Source organism: Marmota marmota, unplaced genomic scaffold, assembly GCF_001458135.2.
Source record: "Marmota marmota marmota unplaced genomic scaffold, marMar, whole genome shotgun sequence".
Taxonomy (NCBI): domain Eukaryota; kingdom Metazoa; phylum Chordata; class Mammalia; order Rodentia; family Sciuridae; genus Marmota; species Marmota marmota.
The window spans coordinates 19,185,899-19,207,829 of NW_026000057.1; the positions used below are offsets into that span (position 1 = coordinate 19,185,899).

The 21,931-nt window shown below is 30.9% G+C and overlaps 1 protein-coding gene across 4 annotated transcripts in view; it reads right to left on the minus strand.

Moving 5' to 3' along the window:
* Fstl5 (follistatin like 5) overlaps positions 1-21,919 on the minus strand; it is a 762,470-nt gene extending 740,551 nt beyond the window's left edge. For all 4 annotated transcript variants that reach the window (XM_048813586.1, XM_048813584.1, XM_048813585.1 and 1 more), the window contains exon 1: positions 21,824-21,919. The gene's annotated coding sequence lies outside the window, so the exon portion shown is untranslated. The remainder of the gene's footprint in view (positions 1-21,823) is intronic.
* Between the last annotated feature and the right edge of the window lie 12 nt (positions 21,920-21,931).

Here is a 21,931-nt window from a genome sequence, read left to right on the forward strand (position 1 = left end):
GAACTTTATAAAGTTGATTTTAAATTGCACATGGAAGCAAAAGGGTCACCAATGTCGAAATATTCATGGAAAGACTCAGTGAGGAGATATTCTCAATCAGATTTTAAGATATATCAATGAAGATATTGTTGTGTGTGTGTTTATACCACACAAACATACACACCATTGACAAAGACAAATGCACTGTACACAGAACTTTCTTTTTCAGACCAGACTTTGTACATAGTTGTATTACTTCCTTGACAAATTGCAGTAGAAAAATTCAATAGTTGGGCTGGGGATGTGGCTCAAGCGGTAGCGCGCTCGCCTGGCATGCGTGTGGCCCGGGTTCAATCCTCAGCACTACATACAAACAAAGATGTTGTGTCCGCCGAAAACTAAAAAATAAATATTAAAAATTCTCTCTCTCTCTCCCTCCGTCTCTCACTCTATCTTTAAAAAAAAAAAAATTCAATAGCAGTATAAAAAACTATGTTCATTCCTGCTCCACACAATGTACAACAACTAATCTACACCCATCAATTGTGAAAAAACAGTGAAAAAAATCTTAAAAGGTAAAACAGGAAATTTTCTTTATGACTTTTTGTAAGGAGGAAATTTTTAAACCAAATAGAAAGAAGTTTGCATTATAAAGTAAAAGATCACAAAATTCAGTTATAAATCAAATAAGACTTTCACTAAATGAAAGAATGGCACTAACAGAAGATGAACAAATTATAACTGAAAGATTGTTTGCTTTGTGTGTCAATAGCAAAAGATGTCTATACAGAGCATGACATCAAAAATTTTATTAAAAAAATTAACAGACATGAATAAGAATTTTATAGAAAATAATATATAAAAGTCCACCTGAGCTAAGGCACCATCACACACCTGTAATCCCAGAGGTTCAGGAGACTGAGGCAGGAGGATCATAAGTTCAAAACCAGCCACAGCAACTGTGAAACACTAAGCAACTCAGTGAGACCCTGTCTCTAAATAAACTAGAAAATAGGGCTGGGGGTGTGGGTCAGTAATCGAGTCCCCTGAGTTCAATCCCTGGTATCAAATTAAATAAATAAAATAAATAAAATAAAAAAGCTCAGTTGATATTTTAAAATGCATTCATTTTACTATTTTATATAAATGTAAAGTAACATTAGTTACATATCATTATACTACAAGCTGTTGGTGATTTCATTAAAAAGTCTGATACTATATCATATATTGTCAGAATATGAAGCTACCAGAAAATCAAACACTGTTGATGTAAACATAAATCCATGTATTTGCTTTAGAAAACTATTTAGTACAACTAATAAGGTAAGCCACTGCAGGTCATTTTAATGACATTGACTTTTACTCTGAGTGAAATAGGAAGTCTCTTGAGGATCTGACCCAGGAGGGACATCGCCTTACAATTTTATAAGATTACCCAGACTAACATATCGATGAGACATTGAGAGAAGGGATAAAAGCAAAGCAATTAGTATTAAGAGTAACAATCCCGGGAGAGGAAGAGGAAAACAGAAGTGGAGATGATAAAATAATGTTCTGTTCATATATATATATATATATATATATATATATGACAAAATAATATATATATACACACACACATATATATATATCTAAAGTGTAAAGCATATATATATATATATATATATATATATATATATATATATATATATGTTAAAAGTGTGGACAATTTTTCTCNAGCATATATATATATATATATATATATATATATATATATATATATTCATATATTTATACACACATACAGAGCAATTAACCTAAAAGAATTATTAATTTGATAGAAAGACTAGCAGAAAAAGAGGTGATTGGCATTATCTCAAGATGCTGGGTTGGCATAATTATTTAGAAAAATGAAAGAATCTGTAAGACTGAACAGAAAGCAAGAGCTGAACAAAAGCAAATTTTTATGATAGTAGGGGGAGGGAACATAGATTAGCAGCTCCGTTATCGAAACATGAAGATGAAGGGGACTCATAGGTATTTTAATGTAGATCTGGGGAGGTAATTGGTTATGCAAGTCTGAAGGTGAAGAGAAAAGTCCAGCCCCAATTATGCAGCAGACTTTCAAAGTCATGAATTCTAATGTGAGTATCAAGGAAGCATACTCATGCAGAAAAAAAAAAGAATTTCCAGTAGTACTTTGACAATATTCCACTATTTAGTGGTTTCCTACCCAGAGCAATTTTGTCCTCTATGGAACATTTACCAATATCTGAAGACATTTTTCTTTGTCACAATGGGAAACATATTATACAGATAGTATATTTGTGTGTGTGTGTGTATATATATATATGTATACCACACAAACATACACAAATATGTGTATATATACATATATATATACACACACACACACAAATATACTATCTGCAAATAGATACTATTGTATCTAGTGAGTAGAGGACAAATATTTTACTGAACATTCTACAATGTATAGGACAACTCCACAATGAAGAATCACTGAATCCATAAAGGCTGAATGTTTTCTCTGATATGTGAATGCTAATTCACATGAAGTGGGTAGATAGTGAAAAACAGAGATACTTTGGATTAGACAAAGGGGAGTGAAAGGAGGGGAGGGGGTATAGGAGTAGGAAGGACAGTAGAATGAATGGGACATTATTATCCTATGTGCATATGTGATTACATGACCTGTGTAACTCTACATCATATACACAAAAAGAATGAGAAGTTATACTCCATTTATATGTGATGTGTCAAATGCAGTCTATTGTCATGTAATCTGCTAATCAGAATAAATTTAAAAATATCAAATTTAGGAAACTCTATTTAGAAATCCTGCTTTGGAGTACGGGCCAAACGATATGCTACAACAGAAATAGAAAATGTGATTTTCAAGTCAGGAAGAAAATGAAATTGCAATGTCCTAAAAGGTGAGGAAGTAAATATTTGAAGGGTGAGAAAATAATCAACCACAGTAAATCACTTAATAGTTGAAGCAAATTGAGAACTAAAAATTAACCAAGATATTCACTAATGTGTAGGTCATTTCTGACCTTGAAAGGAAGGTAGGGTAGTTTCAAGAGAGAATGCATAAAGAGAAATTTGAAAGAGTGTACAGAGACAGTTTTTCAAGAAAGTTTGCTATGAAATAAGGAATAGAAATGAAATGATAGCTGAAGAATTATCATTATGAAGAGAGTTTTCTTGTTTGTTGCATTTAAGGAGAGAAAAAAATCACCCTATTCTTTTATGCTTATGAAAATGATCCAGCAGAGCTGAACAAATTGATGAGGCAGAAAACAGAGCAGAGAACTCTGGGAGCAATTCCCTTGAGTACTACGGGAAGATGTGTGACAGTAATTGATATATTCTAAAACTTTTTAAAAAGTAAAAGATCAAAGAATAAGCATTCTTTAGGTATGTATGCATACTTGCACAAATATTATTTTGATTCTCAATTATTAGTTATCAGATTTTAGTCAAATTATTTAAGCTCTACTTCAGCCTTTTTCTGTTATCATTCCTTCGTAAGAAACTATTTCAAGAACCAAATAAGTTTATGTATTGTGTTAGTCCACTTTTCATTACTATGATTAAAGTACCTGACCAGAACAAATTAGAGGAGGAAAAATTTATTTGAGGTCCGTGGTTTCAGAAGTTAAGTCCGTGGTCATCAGACTCAATTGCTCTCTCAGCCTCAGTGAGCACAACATTATGTTAAGGGGCATGGCAGAGGAGCTCTGCTCCACCCACAGTAGCAAGAAGCAGAAAGACACACACACACACACACACACACACACACACACACAGAGAGAGAGAGAGAGAGAGAGAGAGAGAGAGAGAGAGAGAGAATGAGAATGACGAAAGGGCTTCAGTGAAGAAAAACCTTCCAGGGCATGCCCTCAGTGACCTACATTTTCCAGTCATCAACTATCTTCCTGAAGTTACCACCTACTTAATCCATGCAAACAAGGATGGATTGATTAGGTTACAGCTCTCATAACCTAATCATTTCACCTCTGAGTATTCCTGTATCAACACAAGATCTTTGGGGAACATTTCATATCCAAACCATTACATGCAGGAATAACACCTAACACATTGTATCGACACACACTGGTCTCTCAAATGATAGCTACAGTATTACTATTGTGACTGTTGAATGAGAAAATGAAACACTTGTATCTTTGAAATATTTTTCTGATATAATCACTTAAAGCTTCATAGGTAATGTCTATCATTGTTTAGCAATTTCTTAAAATAAGACATTGCTAAAAAATGCTGATATCTCATTATATATAACATTAGAAAAATCACTTCAGCATTAACAATCTGCAATTTATATTAAAAAATTTAACTGATACATGAAAGCTGTACATATTATGAGATACTGTCTGATGTTTCAATACATGTGTACTTTGTGTTATATTCAAATCAGGGTAAAATTATCTCCTTAAACATTTGTCATTTCCTTATGGTGGGTTATTTAGTTTTTCATGTCACTGATAAAAAATGACATCGAAAAACTATTCACTTTCTTAGTTTTAACTTTTTATATTTCAATTTCATTTTGTTAATATTGTATGAATTTATTTTGTCCCCAGTGTCCTTTATATAAGTTAAGTCAGAGATCAGATGATTGTTTTTCAAGATCAATAAGTATACTAAAGATCTTTCAGGTTTAGTGGTCAACACAATTATTAATGCTCCATAAAAATTCTTCTACAATTGTTATCATTGACAACTTAAATGTTCAAAGCACAGTATTTTCTAATTTTCTCAGTAACAGTAGCTTAGCATTGAAATTGCATAGGTTTTACATTTAAAAATATGTGTCCAAGGAGCTGGGGTTGTGGCTCAGTGGTAGAGTGTTTGCCTATGTGTGAGGCACTGGGTTCGATCCATAGCACCACATAAAAATAAAATAAAAACATTGTGTCCACCTACAACAAAAATATAAAATAAAAAATTTAAAAATATAAATAAAAATATGTGTCTGGATTTTTATATCGTTATATGCAGCTTAAAATACTAAGGCTTTTAATCTCAAATCTGAACAACAAAGATGACATCATACCTGACAACACGCACACACACACACACACCAGGAGAAGCATGCTTTTGAAGAGTTTCTAAACAGAAATTTCTGTAAAGTTTTTGTTCCTTTCAGTATTAAAGTATGAATGTTACTATTTGCATGATATTGCGTACTTTACAGTTAAAATTATTTACTGGAAAAAGTTAAGATATTAATCATTCCAGGGTGATGTCCAATTGCAGAGCTTCCATAAGTATGTCTAAAACAAAACCAGCTGGAAGAGTTTAAAGCTTTAGTAGTAGTAGTATGTGAATGCAAGTCTAGGGTCTTCACTGGCCTCATTTGGGCAAAGGACTTGCCTGGAGAATGGTCTGTGAGAGATAAACAAAACATATTCGAATGTGATCCAAAGTTAATGAACTCTCAAGCATGCACAAAAGGAATAAAATTCAAATGCACACATCAGTGATTTATATAGCTATAACTTAATTATTTGGGAGGAATTTCCATTTGTGTTATATGTTCTATTATCGATGTAACTCAATTGGATTGCCTTCTTATATTTGCATTTTAATGCACTAAGAGGATTTAATTTGAACTTTTCTCCCACGAGGCTATTCTAAATGGAATTTATTTCTAAGTTACTATTTGAGCTATATTCCATTCATTACAATCAAATATGTCAGAATAGGCTATGTTGTATGCAATCACTCAAAACCAGAGTGCATGATTAGTATGAAATCAACTTCAACTTAATTTTTTAAACAATGCTGTCGGATGAAACCAAATGTAAAAGCTGTGCTTCTTTCTTAACAATGGGATTGTAAACATCAAGGACATCATGTTTCTTTTGAAAAACTGATTAGTACAAAGCCTCAGTTAGAAGGAATAAATTTAATATTTCTAATATCAATTGTCCAGCATGGTAAATATAGCTAATAATTGAGTTCTATACATTTCAATTTTGCTAGTAGGGTAAATTTCTAATGTTTTCATCATAAAATTTTAAATATTTAAGGCAATAGATATATATTAACTAATTTAATTTAATCTTTCCACAGTGTATTCAAAAGTCATAACACCACATTGTACCTCATCAATACAGACTAAGTTAATTTGTCACTATATAGGAAAAATAAAATGAAGAGAACAAGTATAACTAGCAACAAGAAAAAAAAGTGAATGCATTATTCCAGAAAAGAATCAATATAGAAAAGCAAAAACGAATTAAGTATGGTATATACATATTAATTGAACCTACTTCAATTTTTACTTAGTTAATTTATTTTTTCTTGAATCCAGGGCCTCTTAATTAGTAGGCTTAATTGTTATTTTCAAAATCTATTTTTTATTTTGGAATTTCCTTATAAAACTCTTATAAAAATGTACACTTTAGAATTAAAAGCTATTTCTAAATGGTAAACAGTTACACAAATTTTTCTTCATGGCATTAGATTAAAAAGTGAGAATTCTCAATAATCTTTTAAAGTTTCCATGATATATAATATATTCCTGAGTAAACACACATTCCCTACCAGCACACACATACACACATACACAATGTAAATCTATATAGACATACATATTTATTTGAAAGGTAAGCATAAATAATGTGAGAGCTTATTTTTAACAAATAGTAAAAGGGAAATATTTTAATTATCAACTACTAAAAAATAAGAATCAGATGCATATTTAAAAACAGGACAGAATACTCTTAGGATATTACTAGTAAGAAACAATTTAAACTCTACTTAAAAAATTCTTTTTTTAATATTTATAAAATGAAAGTTTATAGAGTTTCCTATTCAGTATGTATGGACTGTCTGTGTTACAGAGCAATTTCAAAATCTCAGGAACATTAAAATTTTTTAAATTGTGCTTTTGCTGGTATTAGACATCTACTGAGCTCTAATTGGGAAAAATTCTTTAAATGGAGCTATTTTAAAAACAAAAATCTAATAAACAGTATCCAAATTCAACAGGCTCACTTCAATTTGGGTAGCAGAATACACCATAGTAAGGGAAGAAACAGAATAATGAATCAGCTCTTTATTTCCAGATGAAGGTAACCCTGTCTTTCTGTTATTTTTCCTCTGGTCAAAGCCGCAGGACCACACCTAATTTCAAGAGAACCTGACAGTAAAATCTTTCTGTATGTTCTTATAATGAGAAGAGTCAAAACTATCTTCAAAATTTATAATTTTGTGCAGCTTAGAATATACTAATGGATACTCTCTAAGGCCAGTGCTGAGATTAGGTTGAATTTCCTGAAATTTTTACCAATCAATTTATTTAAGTAGAATATTTATTTTAAAAAATTTTTGGACCATACTTTAAAATGGAGGTATATTCAATAAGTAAACTAAACTATTTCACAATTTCACTATAGTAATTAAGATTTTGATGTTCATCTTAAACATGTAAAAGTATTTTATACTGTAGCTCAAAATAAGACATGGAATTTCTTGAAGTCTATGTGATTTATGACTATACTTTTGCTTTCTGAGTCAGGTTATTAACCTGCATTTCAAAACGGAATGGTCTGTCAAACCACTTTACAAATGAATGTAGCTTATATAATGTAAAATGCATTTTAACTGCTATAGTGATAACAATGAGGTAAATTCTTGAAAGAAGAACCACGGTTTGCAGGTATTCTCAAAAGCATAAAGCAAGCAAGTAAACAATGATGTGGTCACTCTACTCGAGATTACTTGAGAAAAAATACTAGAAATTCAGAACCAGAAACTTTTGATTCTTATCATTCACCCTGTGGTCATTGTACTGTGGCTTGGAAATAGAGTTCAAATATTCAAAAGTTAATATAAAAATACACCCCCCAAATGAAATGACTGAACATATCTGTTTAAGATTGTCTATAAATATGAAAGTGTGTAGTAATTAAAATGAGATCCACATATAATTGACTATAATCTAAGTAAAAGTAAATAGCTTCATCTTAGTTATCTTATTACTGAATTACATAGTAACAGATTTCTTCCTAATTATAAGTCAATGTATATTCAATTAGCTTGTATATTTGTATTTATTTATATTGTCCATTTAGTCAGCTTTCATGTACATATATATATGTGTGTGTGTGTGTATACATGTGTATATATATATATACACAAATGGTTTTAATAATATTTTGGTTCTTTGTAAAAATGCTACTGTATTGTGTTATTAAGTTTATAGTATTAGGTATAAGTAAATATTTACTAAAAGTATTAAATTAGTTCAAATATTATGCTCAGTTTGGCATCTGTTATTAAGATAAAACATTTCAATATGTCAGAAAGAGTAGTTCTGATATTTCACCATTTGGTGACAAACTCAAATGGTACAGCACAGTAGGGTGACTACAGTTCATGACAATCTATTATATATTTTATAAAGAACCAGAAGAGAGGTATTTAAAGGTTACCAACACAAAAAATAGTAAATGTTTAAGGAGAGAAAGTTTGAATTATACTTGTTGGGTCTTTATGTATTGCATGCATGTATCAAATTATCATACTATAGTCAATGAATGTGTACAATTATTATGTAACAATTTTTAAAAACTATATGGAAATTAGCTTGTATATTTGTATTTATTTATACAGAAAGGGTATTTTTAAAATACCTGAGTGAAAAAAAGCAAAGATATTTAATTAAATTAATAAAATTAATTTTATTTTCCCTCTAGGGAAAGTTTTACATCATGGTGTTTTTGGTTTTTGCTAACAACTTACAACCTTATACTTAAAGAATATTGAATGATCAGTATCATATCAGAATAATATATTGCTTAGAATTAGACATGTAAGAGGTAAAATTACTTCACAATAAAATTACTTGTATTTTTGAAAACCCAAGTACTTTCTGGAAAAATTTACTGGACCTAATGTATTTTTAATGAACACTTTAGATATTACAAAAAAAAAAAAAACTTTCGTGGACTACATGCCACTACAGTTGCAGGGGTCTTAATATGTACATACAAAGCAAGTTTGGGGCCTTCAGATTCCAAGAGACCTACGTGTATCTTATCTGTAATATTGTCTCCTATAATCTCCCGGAAGCCTTGGGCTGAACTGTGCTTCTACCTTAAAAGTTCTTCTAAAGTTTTAATGAAACAGCATGTGATGTCTAGAAATGTACCTAAGGCACAATAATTCTAAATAAAATTGTTATTATTTCATAGAATCCAATTCCATAGATTCTGTACAATCAGATTAAGTTTCCCTTGGATTAATGGACAAAGTCATAAAATGAAATGTTACAACAGAAAAATGACTTCTATGAAAAGTGTTAAAACATCATATCTACTAACCAGCAAATATAAATAAAATCTAGAAAGGGCATCTGCACTGTTGAACTAATAAAATCATAGCATACAACAATATGGTCAAATATCTCAACAATAACTAGTCTAAATGCATTGATGTAATCATTATAGAAAATAATGCAACAATTGTTATTTCTATTTTTTTTAAAGTTGTTGTGTGATTTTTACCAAGTAATTCAACTTCTGGGTAAATGTTATAACAAGCATAGAAGTATAAATTGAATTTCAGAGATACATTTTATAAAATTATAGATCTCAAACCGGGTGTGGTGGCACACACCTGTAATCCCAATGGCTCAGGAGGCTGAGGCAGGACTTTGAACTTGTGTTCAAAGTCAGCCTCTGCAAAAGTGAGGTAGGCCCTAAGCAACTTAGTGAGACCCTGACTCTAAATAAAATACAAAATATGGTTGGGGATGTGGCTCAGTGGTTGAGTGCCCCTAAGTTCAATCCTTGGTAACCCCACAACCCCCTAAAGTTATAGATCTCCAGACATTCAAATAAAAACCTCATGTCAAATAATAGTAATTAATATAAAAATTTTGTTATATTTGTTATCTAATCTCAGTAAACATGGTTTTACTAAATTAAATATCATATTGAAAAAGTCAATTAATTTAAAAAACATTATTATGCAAAAATAGATCTATCAATTGGTTACTGAATCAGGAGTAAATTATACTATCACAATGAAACTATGTTAAAACATTAGAAATAATTTTTTTACCTTTTTTTAAAAAATGCTATTAAATAGCTCATTCTACAGCATTGTTCATTTTCAACTGAACTCTTACAGTATAATTTCATACTTTCTGATAAATAGAAATCAATAATAATTTTAGTTGAAAAGGTAATCGAAATTAACAAGTTTTACCTTTTGAGCAAGATTGTAAAAATTACGTAGCATAGTCCCAATCATAAATAATCTGAGATAGCTACTATATTCAAATTTCTAAGCTATCTAAATTGAGATACAGCTGTTGATATGTTGTTGCTAACTGAAAACATCAGATCTGTTTACCAGTTTCTGAGGATTGATGTACTTAGCCTTGTACCACTTTAAAAAATTTAGAAGGTACTAGTATAAAACAAAACCAATGTTTAAGTCCAATACAGTTAAGCTAAACAGCAAAGTTTTAGAATGTGACCTGTCATGATTATCACAGATTTAAATCTCTTGAAGTTTTAAAGATGTCTCCTGTATTTCAGGACAGGAGACTTCTTTTCCTTCTTTTCACATTCTATTTTCTGTATCAAGAACCCACTTCTAAGAAAAACTAGGAGAATAAAAGTCTCAATCACAGAGTAGGGTTTTTACAGTGTTTAAAAAATTTATAAATCAAACCCATTTGCAGTCAATAACAAGTAGGACACAGACGTTTAAAGAAAGATGGTGTAGCTTCTGCAAATATATACATAATTGTGAATTTCACAACTCCATAAGGGTTATTTTGCATGTAAAAATCATATATTTTTCCTATACCTGAAGACTATTTTTGAGGAAAAACACAGTGGCATTCAAAAACCAGTTTCAAAATATTCTTTATGCCTTCTTGAGCTCCCTCTACTGATATTTAGCCAGTTGTTACTGAGATGTTCAGCAAAACACATATAACTAATGAGAGTCTGGTAGAGTGCTAGCATCTAGAGCAGTTTTCACAGCTGGGCACACAGTTCTCCTCTCGATATTCTCAGTTAAGTCATACTATTTGTGCATAGACAGGCAAACACACTCAGTAAAATTCTTTCAACTTCTTTGGGCCTCAGGAACCATGAGGAAATAAAGCACTTGCCAAAAAGCAAATAAATAACTGAAAAAGATTATTTATTTGAAATTGTTGCTATCACGAATTGAAAAGATACAGGCTTAAAACGAAAAGTCTTTTGTAGAAATTATTCCCTTTGTTTTTTTTCTCTTTTATTTTTTAGCTCAATTAATTATAGCAGTATAAAAAATCTTACTAAAAGAAACAATTTATGCAAGGCTTTGGCACAATTTGTACAAATTCTATAAAGCCTTACTTTTCTGTAAATGCACTAACTTTTGATACTCTGCCAAAAGATTGAGATATTATGGATTTAATTGTTACTTTTTTTTTGTAAAGTTGTAGATGCATTTTTGTTGCTATTATTTTCTTTTGCTGTTGCCTTACATGGTCCTATAATGTAATATGTTTTGGAAAAAGAACACAATTGCATAAAAATGATAAACACTGGGGTTTCTCGAGTATGTACAGACTAAAAAAAGCATTCTAAACATTTCTCTTTTCCCTAATAATGACATACTGTCTGGATAGTGAATCATTTGAAATAAATACCAGCTCACTCAATCACTGCCTTGAAGAAACATAGATTTTAGAGGACTTAAACTTTCTATGAAAAAAATATAAAGGTCTGAACAAGTAAACTGTACTACTTACAAAGAGTACAAACTTATTCTCAGAAATTGGCTTTAACTCATAGATTTAGTTGCAAAATGCCCTGAATAGTGTGTTTAAAAGTGAAAAGAATATGACCTCATAAACCTATTTTAAATATACTATATTGCCAAAAATGGAAGCTAATTTCATTGAGAAAATTACAAATTTCAGAAAATAATTATTTTTTTTCAGGATATAAGCCTTATGGGTTTTGCCAACAATTTGACACTTAAGAATGAGTGCTATTTTACAAATTAAAGCTCATTCTGGAGGACTTTAAGGTATCAGATCAAATCCAGATATGATAATCATAATATTTTTTCCATGAGTGAATATTTAGTATTTAACATTCTTCCAACCTAAAATTACTGATTGCTTAATGAATGATAAGTTCTTTTCTGAAATCCCTGGGGTGTACTAATATCCTTTTTTCTCAGTGTTATAATTATGAATAAAAGTATTGATACTTTTTAGAATAAAATTAAGTGAAGAATGCAATTCAGTGATAGAGTGCATACTTACTTAGAATGCTGGAGGCCCTGAGTTTGACTCTCAGGAACACAAAATCCAAGCAAAACAAACCAAACAAAACCCCATAAGTAATGTTAGTTTAGAATGGCACAAAATCATGCCTAAGATAATCACTATCTTAGGTAGCTCTCTTATCCCTCAGCAATCTTTACCTGTTTTAATTTTCACATTAAGAATTATAGTGTCATCCAGGTACAGTGGTGCATGCATGTAATCTCAGTGGCCCAGGAGACTGAGGCAGGAGATCATAAGCAAAAGTGAGGCACTAAACAAATTCAATGAGACCCTGTCTCTAAATAAAATACAAAATAGGGCTGGGGATGTAGCTCAGTGGTTGAGTGCCCCTGAGTTCAATCTCTGTTACCCTCCTCCAAAAAAAGAAAAAAAAAAAGAATTAACAGTGTCAGCTGGGTGAGGTGGCACAGACCTTTACTCCCAGCAGCTCAGGAGGCTGAGGCAGTAAGAATGCAAGTTCAAAACCAGCCTCAGCAATGTGGTGTGGCCCTAAGCACTTTAGGGAGACCCCGTCTCAAAATAAAAAATAAAAAAGGGCTGGGGATATGGCTCAGTGGCTAAGCGCACCTGGATTCAATACCCAGTAAGAGAGAAAAAAAAAAAAAAAAGATTGAGAATGTCAGGCATTACACGTGATCTTTTTTGTTTGCTTAATGTGTCTTTTTTGTAAAGTTCTCTACCTCTCTACCAGTTCTCTACCTCTCTCATCAGTGTTCAATCCCAGCACCTGAAAGAGCATGTGTACATAATGTTTATTAAATTTATTTTTATTACAATCTTACAATTAATATGATGTTAATTATTTAAAGTAAGTTGTTATTTACATGAAAATTAAAAACTGAATTTGAACTAATCTTCTTTAGCTTATGTCAATATTAAATTACCTAATTATGTATAAATTATAAAAGATGCTAGTATAGTGACATTTTCCTTTCTACTCAATGTTCATAAATATAATAGTCTAATTACTTACCAATTTTTAGACTAAACAAACAAGGAAAATTATTATTATCATACATGTAATATTCTTTTGAAGATGATGTTCTTTTGAAATGTGAAGTTTTTCTTTCAAAGTAAATATAAAATAAATTTCTTGTACTTTCTCAAAATACCAAAAGTAAGATATCATTTTATCTTTTATTTATGTTCTGTATTATCTCTAAAGCATGGTGTTAATGACAAATTCCTGATATACATGAGAGGATTCTGTTTCATGAAATAAGGTAATAATAAAACACTTTTTGTGTGGTTTTCAATTAGATACCAAAGTCAAGAATAGGGAAATGGTACACTACCAAAATCTAAAATCTAAAAACATTAACAAAATCCCACAGCATAAATCTATTATAGTCATCCATGCACAAAGCACCATACAAATGCAGTATGATCTTACATTTTCAATATACTACATTGTAAAAAAAACAAAAAAGAATAAACTCAAATAAACATTAAATTATGTATATATATATATGCATATATGTATATATGCAATAATTTTAAATTGCACAATTTTTAAACATGAAAAGAACACTCAAACTTTTTCTTATAAAGGGATTAACTAGGAAGAATAGTGTTAGATATGTTTTAAAATACAAAAGCAAGTCCAGACTCTACTTTGCATAGTGAAGGTCACAAATCTTGGGCCCAGAAAGAAGAGTTCACAATATTACAGCAATGAAAAAAAGACTCTGCAGTTCAAGTAGAACTCTCACCAGATACTGTAGGTAGAATTGTAACAGGAATTCTGACAATCCATATTCTTATAGTTACCTCACCTTATGAGTAGGGAGGACCAATAACTTGATTTTTAACTACAGTATTCTGTAAAGGTGATGCAATATATCTCTGAATCCAAGAGAAAGAAATTTTAAAGATGTGAAGTCTCAAATGAGTGGACTCTGTGTATTAGAGGGAATATTATGCTAGTTGTTCCAGCCCTTTAAAAGTGGTTCTAGAGATCAGAAACTGAAAATAGGGAAATCTTCTGCTACCCTTGAAGAAACAAGCTTTCATGAGTTTCTTGGATCTAAGAAATGAATCTTGATAACAACAGATGATCTTGGAGGAGAAAATTGAGATCCACACAAGAACCCTGCCCTGGTTGAAACTTAGATTGTTAAGATGCTGAACTGAGAACCCACCTTACAGATACCCTAAATCATGACAAATTCCTGATATACATGAGAGGAACCATCAGAAACTGCACATTTAAGCCATTAAGCTTGCAGTAATTTTTATTTTAACAATGGAAAACAAATATGTTTGTTCAAAAATGAATGTCTTGGTGATACCATGACACTGACATGACATTTACTTCCATGACAACTTCAGAGATTCTGAAAAGCACATGTGAACACAATCTGCTCTTATAACTGTAAAAAAAGTTGACTGGATATAAAGGAGTGTGTTCTAAGTGAGAATTACTAAAAATACAATCAGTTCAGACAGGAAATTGAATATATATGGTGGTAGGAAATTCTGTTATAGTTTTGATTTATCTTTGTTTTACAGAGGTTTCTAGAACATATGAGTCAATTAAAAATCAAACTGACTACTCCCAGCATATAAAACCAATCAGAAATAAATTAAAAGCCAGCGAAGATCTCAACTCAATGTAATAAAAATTACAGATATACTGATGATCTTGGAACACAGAGGCATATGAAAGCTTACTTTAATCAGGAGAAATATAGAAGAGGTATGACATCTCTATCAACAAAAAATAATGATTATGATCTGATCATGAAGCTGGTTTCAGACAAAATTTGATCTGAGTCCCAGCTGTGTAGACAACATAACTCTTCGAGCCTTGGTTTCTCAATATCCACATCTAGGATATTGTACACATAAAATAAATTCATGTTTGTAGATAATCGACAGTATACATGGTATATTTAGAATAATCAAAAATTTTAACTGTTATTATTACTATTAATTAATTTTCCAGCAGGAAGAAACAAGAATAAGAGAGGTCAATGTAGAATGTCAAAATGATTCCATTTGAGTTTGTACAGTCTTAGCCAAGGTAAAAGTGATAAGATGAAAGAATACAGAATGTAAAACTGTATAAAACTATATTACAAAGGGATGGATGTCAAAAGTTAGGAGACTTTGCTTCATGTAGTATAGAAAAAAAAGGTTGTAAGTTTAAGATATCTATGAATTTTCAGAAACAGGTAAATGGAAAAAGAATATGTCTTTGACAAAAAAAAATTAGGATGGAGGATCATGTTAGAGATGAGATGATGAATTCATGGAATTTATCATGATGAAATCAGAGTTAAATATCCAGAACATCTTTGTAAATACATTAGTGGAGTTCCAGTCTCATCCACAGCTATAGATTAGGAAAGTATCTGTGAATAGAACATAATTGTGGTTGATGCCTGAAAGGACTTCCTAGAGGACTCTACAGAGAATAAGGAAAATGAATACAGAAGACAGAATGGTGCAAAAATTTAAGAAGTATCAACTTTTTATATCAAACTACATTTAAAAGTGATAACTGTGGGTATTGTTAACCAGGTAATATATTAAACAAAAGTCCCTATCAACACGCCACTTTAAAGTTTCTCCAGAAAATCAAACTTTTCTATCTCCCTTGGGATCCATTTTGTAAGACAACAAAAAACTTGTATAATGGGGATTCACTGGGGAATCTGATGCAACTCTGCAGTTCTCTTGGGAGCTATATTATAATTACCACCATCTGTGGTCACCTCTTCTCAGTCAGCCTAAACGTTAGATGAAAATGAAGACCAGCAACCAGTGGTCAATATTTCTTTTTACCTCAAATAGAACTAGAAACAGTAAAGTGAAGTACTTTATGTTTCCTAAAGAGTCAACTACCCACCTTAAACCACCTCTTTTGGTATTGGGCTTCAAGGCCTGTGATTTTATTTTGCTTCTTTTATTTAATTTCACAGTCTATTCAATACTTTGGCAGCTATCTGATCTGAAGTTTTCAATTTGAGTGGCAGTTGGTAACACAAGTACTGATTGCTTGAAGTGGGCTTAAGTTAACCATGTATTTATTGTTCTTGAAAGTGGTGTTCAGTTAGGGGAAAAATAAAACTTGAACTCTTAGGAACTAACCTCTCTATTCTACTGTTGCTTGTTCTGTTTGAGTTACAAAGAAAAACATTGGCTGCTACTAATATTTTGAATGGCCTATGAGATCAAAAAATGCAGCTCTCTTATAACAATATATAAATATGAAAATCCTTAGACCTCTGACATCATATATTTGAAAGCATACATACTAAACAATATATGCAATAGATAACTTTAATATAAGTTAATGATTGAGGAAAAGTCTTGCAGAAGTAATAGGAGACATTCACAAAGAGAGAAGCATAAGGGGAAAAATAGTTTTGAATAAGGCAGACCCAGTTGAATATCTGACTTAAAAGGAGACAGAAGGTCTGTACAGACTGGTGAGCTTGTTTTGATTTTTTGGTCCACCTAATCCTAGTTGTGTGAACATAGATGGAGAGGTACAAATGTTTGATATGAGCTCTGGTTTCTTAAATCTACAATGAATACCAACTTTACACAGTTCTGTAAATGTTAAATGTCTTAATATGAATAAAATGACCTAACATGAGTAAAATATATTCCGTATACTATTACTACTTAGAATGTTTTCTATTTCTGTCTGCTTTCTATTCACAGATGAACAAGCAAATCCAGACTAAAAGATCAATTATTCAAATATGAGTAGGTTTTCTGGTATTATGTAGTATATATTTCACTGGTAGCAACTCGATGACCCTTGTCTTTAGAAATATGAAAGGCTCTATCCTCCTTATTCCTGAACAAGGCAGCTCAGGCTGACTACATCAGGGAATCTGTTAATTTCTGAGGATTTGAGAAAAATAGACATATAATCACAGAGGACACATAGGAACTTGTTTCTTCAAGTATGTAAGGACCTTTACTTTTATGGCTTAAGGAACTTATAAAAAATAAAATCTTTATTGTCATTAAAACACTATCTAGCCAGGTGCAATAGAGCAAGCCTGTAATCCAAGCAGCTCCTGAGGCTGAGGCAGGAGGATTGTGAGTTCAAAGCCAGTCTCAACAATTTAGCAAAGTCTAAGCAAATTAGAGAGACCATATTTCTAAAGCAAGAGAGAGAGAATGGGGGAGGAGGGCTGGGGTTGTGACTCAGTGGTCAAGTTTTGAATAAGTGGTCCAATGATGAAAGATAAATATTTCCATTTCATCATTATCATTGGGGACCATCATTCAGATGTATATATTTTAATTGGTAACTTGCTGCTACTTCACAAAGGAAACATAATGCTAAAGATAGTTTCTTTTAATGGTCAATTATGATGAATAGATTTAAATAAAACTGAATAAAAAAAGTATTTCTAAATCTTTTGCATTGGATTTAGAATTGCAAACAGTGCTGTGAACTGGTTAGAAATGAGAATAATATTCTGTGTATTGACATGCAAATGAACTCACTAAGCAACCACTTTGCTTTAGAGATTTACATAATATGATACCAAAAGCCACATTAAAGTAATATTAATTACTTGGTTTTAAAGGAAGAAAGTTCAATGTTAAGTTGCTTTTCTTCCCGTGTTTTACATCTATGTATCAAAACATTGATATAGAAGGAATAAAAACATTTTATGTGTAGGACATATCCAGGCTCTGTTCCTGAGAAATGTATGGATTATTACCAGAAGATACGCAGGAACCACCCCATCTCTTTTACAGGTCTTTCTTTTATAGGCAAAAATCTTCAAATCCTTTATTGAAACTCATATTTTCCTCAGTATTTACATGGTACTCTACACTTTTTATTGTGCACACATACACTTTATTTTCTTTTTCCTGCAAATTTTCATTTCCACAATCCCTTCACTTGCCACTGAGTTTGATAGCTTCTCAATGGCACTTTTATGCAAAACCAAACAAACTGATATCTCATTAAGCATACTAATCTAAATTTAAAAAAAAACAATAATTAGAAGACATGTTTTCCACTAAAAATTATTTTGTATTATGGCTTATATAATATTTCTTGAACTTGTATGCTCTAGATCATTCCCAAAGCTGTAAAAATCTACCCAAAATGCATATACACATAGACACACACACAGTTTCTCATTGACTATTTATAATATCTAATTCTTCCTCTTTTAGAAAATATACATTAAACCTCATTGGAACACTGAGTTTACCAAAACATTGTGTATCCATTGTAATAATATTAATTCCTCAATACTAATGGGATTTAAAGCACAAAGGGACCAATCGCTTGGTTGTGTGTTAGCAATTTAATTGGAACACTGAGGTATTTCCACAAGGGATTTTATAGCTCACCTTAAGTAGACTACACCCAAAGGGTATTGGAAGCATTGAAGCAGAAGGTGATTAAGTCTGTTTGGTAAAGGGTAATTGGTCACCTGGCTGTTAAAATGATGCTAACAACAGGAAATGTTTTCCAATCCTATTAGTTCAATAGTCTTTTGAGCTTTACAATATATTGAATAACAAAAAGTACTAGAGTTATTACAGCAATTGGGCAAAGAAATTAAAGATTGATAGGATATATCATTTAAGGCCTTTGGGTCTCCTTGGTAAATATAACTTAAACATAATAAATATCCATTATTCAAAGAAAATCCTCAATAAACTATAGTCACTATCTCATATATATCACTTCAAAATTTCTTCAAAATATCTTATAAACTTTTTAGAGTATTTTTATTTATTATTACTTGTTGCATTTTTCCATTGGCCATGTTAGTAAACAGAAAAAGATAAAGCAAAACATAGCCTTGAAAACAGAAAACCTAAATTTATTTATCATTATCTTAAATTTATAAAACATATGTAAGAATTTATCTTATTTGTAAGGAAAAAATATAAATCTACTCAGCAATTTCATTTTTGAGTTTAAAATTTTTGGTTTGATTGATGTGCTTATTTAAGAAACTGAGAAACAACTACAAAAAACAACTTGAGTATGTCATTTGACATATAATTAAACTATATCGATAATTTTCTAACCACACTTTGTCAAAGTTCATCATTTTGAAGCAAACAGCGCTACATTTATAGAGTCACTGGACTAAACTAATGTTTCAACAAGCTACCCAGTATTGTGTTAGTAAATATTCATTCTTATTTTACATTAAGAAGTTATGTATTCAAAATTTAGTCATTTTCTGAAATAATTAAAGAATTACTACATTTGACTATCTTCAATAAATGTTTCAAAGTTGGTAATTTAATAGTATAGAGTTGGCACTTTATTCTCTATCTAAATAATGTTCTTACATAGTAATTTGGCTTATTATGGGAACCAAATTTTATCTACTTCAAAAAGATACAAAGCTAAATGTGTAGGAAAATCAGAAAAAAAAATGTATGTAATGTTATAGTTCTTCAATGTCATTGAATCAATGTATAGCATTATTGTTGTCAATAGCATATTTTGTTTTTAATGTTAATGGTTTAATTAAAACATTCAGATGTTTTAATGTTTCATTGTCGAATTAAATTTCATGTGAACAAATCTCAGATACTGATAGTTCAAGGTAACAGTTTATGCCTATATCTTGAAAAACTTTGTACAAACAGAAGACAATGTACATTTAAAACAACATAATGTGGACATATGTTACTGCTTTACAAGTAAGTTATAAAATTAAGATGACATTAATATTCAAGATAAATAAAATTAAATTAAAAAACCAATAGTTCTGTTCAAAATCCTACACTCTGAATATTTATTTCATTATAATGTTTTATAAGAAAAGTTAAAAATGAAGAGTAGTACGGAATGATTCTATATATACTTACAGGAGATTTCTTGATATGAACTCTGTAGCTGAATGCTTTATAAGCCTCCTCTCTTTTATTATTTATTTATTTATTCTCTCTTGATGAACGTTAATAATTTGTATTAATACTTAAACACAGATCACATGACCAACATGAATCCCACAAAGAGTATTAGTTTAGGGTAAAACATGGGAACAACTTAGAAAATTACCCTTGACCACTAGTGTTTACAACACTATCCTTTTCTTAGAAATTACCCTTGACCACTAGTGTTTACAACACTATCCATTTCTTATAGCAATCTCTGTCATGTAGGACTGTGTTATAAATAAAATTTTAAAAATCTACCCAAAGAGATAATTATTGAAAATAAAAAACACTAAAACTAGAGTCCATTCTAGTAACTCTATGTAAGTAGAATAAAATTTTTATGCTATTTAAAATACAAAAATATTTAAACTTACTCTATTCTCTAGTTGCTGAAAAACATAGTTTAGAGACACTTAAACATGGAACAGAGTGATATTTAACCCATTCCTATTAATATAGGACATCTAATTGCAACCTGAACTCTATCCATGGACTGTATAGTCACACAATCCTCATGTTTTTCCAGCCATCAATTAATCTAATGCCATGGAATGACCTAAATGAAAGATCAGAATTCTGTTAATTATGCCTGTTAAATTGAGTCATGAATTATAATAACAAACACAAGGAATAAGATAACTTCTATCATTTAATAATTTCTCACTATGAGAAATACTGTTAAGTGGTTATTCACACTGAATTCTTTCTCCATACACATTCAGAACATACTGCCCATTGACAAAAGCAACATAGCTTCAAAAGAAAAATCTCTTAAGTAGAGAAAAGCTCTCTGTTAAGCATCCAAGAGGTTAAACATTGCTGAAATAGCGAGACATTTTCTCAACCCATGCTTCCCAGTTCCATTCAATTACCAACAGCAGTAGAGACTATAATACAAGCTAATACTGTATTATTAAATCAGAGCTTCCTATTTACATCCACCTCTAACCTGAGGGGGTGGGGAGGGGATGACATTTACTAGTCAATAGCAGAAAAAAACAGCCCCCAACTTGAAAATACACATGACCTTGGGTGTTGAATTTTCACAGACTGTTTCGCAAGTTTTATTTGGATCTACTGCATAACAACACATCTAAATGAACCCAGCAGTAGTATAAATGTTCTTATCTCTACCTCCTCCCCTCCAAGAAAAATCTGAAGAGAGCTCTGTACTTTGCAGTTCCAGCTTCAAATACGGGAAGTAATATTTATTAAACAGATATCAGTGCATTCAAATTGAACAAATTGTTAGTGGATTTAATGTCATTTGCTTACATTTTGGGGAACTTGCATTAAATGTTTTCTGTCCTTTGAGCCACACTGGGAGTGTTGCTCTAAAATATTTGCATTCATAAAGAAAGATATAACATGATGATAAGAACTTCACAGAAAGCAAAGCTCTCAACTTCCCCTCTAGAATTTGATACATAACCATCAACGGATGCTCTCCTAATAATAATGAAAATAGCATTATTAAATATATTTTGCAATCATTTCCAAAGTCCTAATGTAAACTATAAAAATAAGCATAACTTATTTTTAATATTATAACAATCTGCATTTCTAACCCACTTGTAAACATTTATAGCAATATTCTTTTCTTACCTTATTTTAAGTAATAAAAAAGTCCCCCAGAAAGATTCCTAAAGGATGTGGATGTGTGAATCACAGTTAAAAAAAAAAAAAAAAAAAAAAAAAAAAAAAAAAAAAAAA